General features: G+C 39.3%; 1 long non-coding RNA gene across 1 annotated transcript in view; it reads right to left on the minus strand.

The window, feature by feature from the left end:
• The window catches only part of LOC114004753 (uncharacterized), a 40364-nt gene that overhangs the window by 8478 nt on the left and 29156 nt on the right, over positions 1-2730 (minus strand). The gene's annotated exons all lie outside the window — the stretch shown is intronic.

Raw genomic sequence — 2730 nt, forward strand, 5'->3', positions numbered from 1 at the left:
TTTCCCCCCCCACACTCTGGAAGATTCTTCTAAATCCAAAACTATTTTTCACTTGAAACAGTTATACTGGATGTTCACGATGCAAGTATGTATGTTCGTGTGCACTGTTATTATTAGTCTTCAAAAATGCTCCGCGTTTCAGCGTGCCAGGATACAGAGCCAGGGAAAAAGGGTGGTTTCGGATTAATAGCACTCTAAATTTGTCATCCATTTTCTTAGCTTCTTTTCCTTAAACATGATTTCGAAGCGACAGGAATCCAATATAGTGATTATGGTCTTTTGTTGTTTACAGCTGGTCAATTTTGTACATATGTAAAATTGAAGCCCTCTTTCATTAATAATTGATCATAAAGTTATCAATAGCCATCATAAACAGCAAACTCAGAGTAATTGGCCTTAGTTAGTAATTTAGAATTTTAGAAATGAAAAGACTTCAGAGATATTCTGGACCAATCACCTAGTTAAAGGAGAAATTTTTCTTCAGTATCTCTGATAAGAAAACTGTCTCAGTGGTTCTCAAACTTTGCTGCACATTACAGTTGCCTGAGGAGCTTTTAAAGACCCCAGTACCAGAGCTCTACCTTGACTCAATTAACCAGGAATTTCTGGGAGTGGGTCCAAGGTATCAGGTTTTTTTCTTTTTAAAGTTTTAATTAAGTTTTTTCCTCAGAGAAAGAAAAAGAGAGAGAGAAAGCACCCTCAATAGGATCTTGATGCTGCAATTCACCCTTAATCTCAACCAGCTACAGATGATGGACATGTGTGTGTCTGGAGTTCTCAGGGAGGTCTCTGGATGAGAATCTAGAACCTAGTCCTATAGGGTCAGCCTGGCAGAGTGTCACATTTACCACTATCTAGTCTGGCACTGGCATCTCTTAAAACTTCCCAGAGGATTATACTGGGCAGCCAAGTTTTAACTAGTGATCTAGCTTCTGTTTAGCTGTGGTAGAATCCCTGCTTTGTTGGGGTTGGCTGTTGACTGATGCACAACCTTTCTTATGAGAATGAATAGGGTTAATGTCTCTTTGGAAGTCACATGGAACCAATTGCCTCACTTCTTCATGGAATAACTCTTTTATTTTAGCTTTTACTGTTTCTTTATAATAGCCTAAAATACCAATGCATATGAATTATATATATTATTTTATAGTATAGAATTTGATCCACTATCTGACTAGTATCTTGTCCCAGTGTCATTATTTTGACTCTTTGGTAAAACACTTAGGGCCAACTGTAGAGCAAAGAGTTCAATATCTCTCGAAGTTACAGCTGAAAGATTCCTCAAAGCCAATGTGAGACATGAGGTGTGTTTCCCTCCTTTTTATCAGCTGTTGTGTTTTCAGGACCTGTTTCCTCTCGCCCTGGCCCTGCACTGCCTCCCTACTCTTTGTGGTTGTTCCACTTGACTCTGCTCTCATATTGCCTGTGTTTGAGCCTGGACGACAGCGAGGCCTTCAGAAGAGTGGCAGAAGGAAGAAGACAGGAGGATGTCATTGTCACACCTCAGTATAGGAACTCAGTTGCTGAATTCCAGGAGCCTGGTCTAGCACCATTTGTTGAGAGGCTGAATTCTAAATGTGTATCAATTGAATTTGGGCCCTGGTTCCTAACTCACTGCAGGGGCAACTTGGATAAGAGACCTAACCTGTTTGAACCTCAGTTTGTCCATACTTTATTACATCCTGGTTCATAAACCAGGAGTAATAATAGGAACTAATCTCTATGAAATAAAAGATAATCTGTGTAATGAACCTGGCACAATGCCTGGGGTAGAGCTACTGCCTATAAAGAATTAGCACTTGTTATAAGATTTATTACCTCAGTTCCTACCATCCTTACAAGCTAGCCCTGGTCCAAGACCGTCATCTACTCTCCCCTGCTGCTCTAAGCTCTAACATGGGCTGCCTAAAAACATTGCTGACCCCTGCTTCTACCAGTCTTTTCTCTTGCACCTGTCCAGGGCTTAGCTTAGACTTCGAAGTACACATCCCTACTGTTTGATAGCTCCCTTGGGCTCATAATGCCTCCCAAGTGCACAAAAGGAAAAAAATAAAAGTTAATATCACTAATTCACATGGTTATAAAAGAGCACTGGCAAATCTTGCTAGAGAAAATCTTGCTCCTGATCAAAGTTTTTCTTTGCTACTTTCAGTTTCCTTTCTCAAGAGGTCATATGAAATTGAACTTAGAACTATGATTTGACCTTCCTTCAAAGCTTGCCAGGAAAATCATTAAGTTTTTCGCAGGCATTGGCAGATCAGCTCTTACTTCCCTTCCCATTTAGCAAACATTAAATTTTTGACCAGGGATTCTTGAACTCCACACACTAGCAATATGGCCTGTTATTTCACTGGCTTCTTCATTTTAGTTTATCAGTACTGCCAGCAAAACTCTGGGAACGCGATCTGTTAGGCCTTGTCTTCACCAGCCAAGATTTTTTAAAGGGTGCAACAGATTGAAGATTTTTCAAACTACAGAACAGTACTTCCAAGATACATTCAGTAGGAAAAGAAAAAAAAAAAAGGCCTCCTTTCAGGAGTCCTTGCTCCCTCCTTTGGGTAAATGGATGACTTTCCAGGCATGCTACAAAAAAGAGTGATTAGAAAAAACATGGCTATAGGCAGCTGTAAGACAGATTTTTCAACCCAGAATACAATTCTTGCTTTATATTTTTGAAGTTTACTTATTTACTTTTTTTTTTTTTTTTTTTTTTTTTCTTATAGTTGAGTG

This window comes from Tupaia chinensis, unplaced genomic scaffold (genome assembly GCF_000334495.1).
Source record: "Tupaia chinensis unplaced genomic scaffold, TupChi_1.0 Scaffold139943_1, whole genome shotgun sequence".
Lineage (NCBI taxonomy): Eukaryota > Metazoa > Chordata > Mammalia > Scandentia > Tupaiidae > Tupaia > Tupaia belangeri.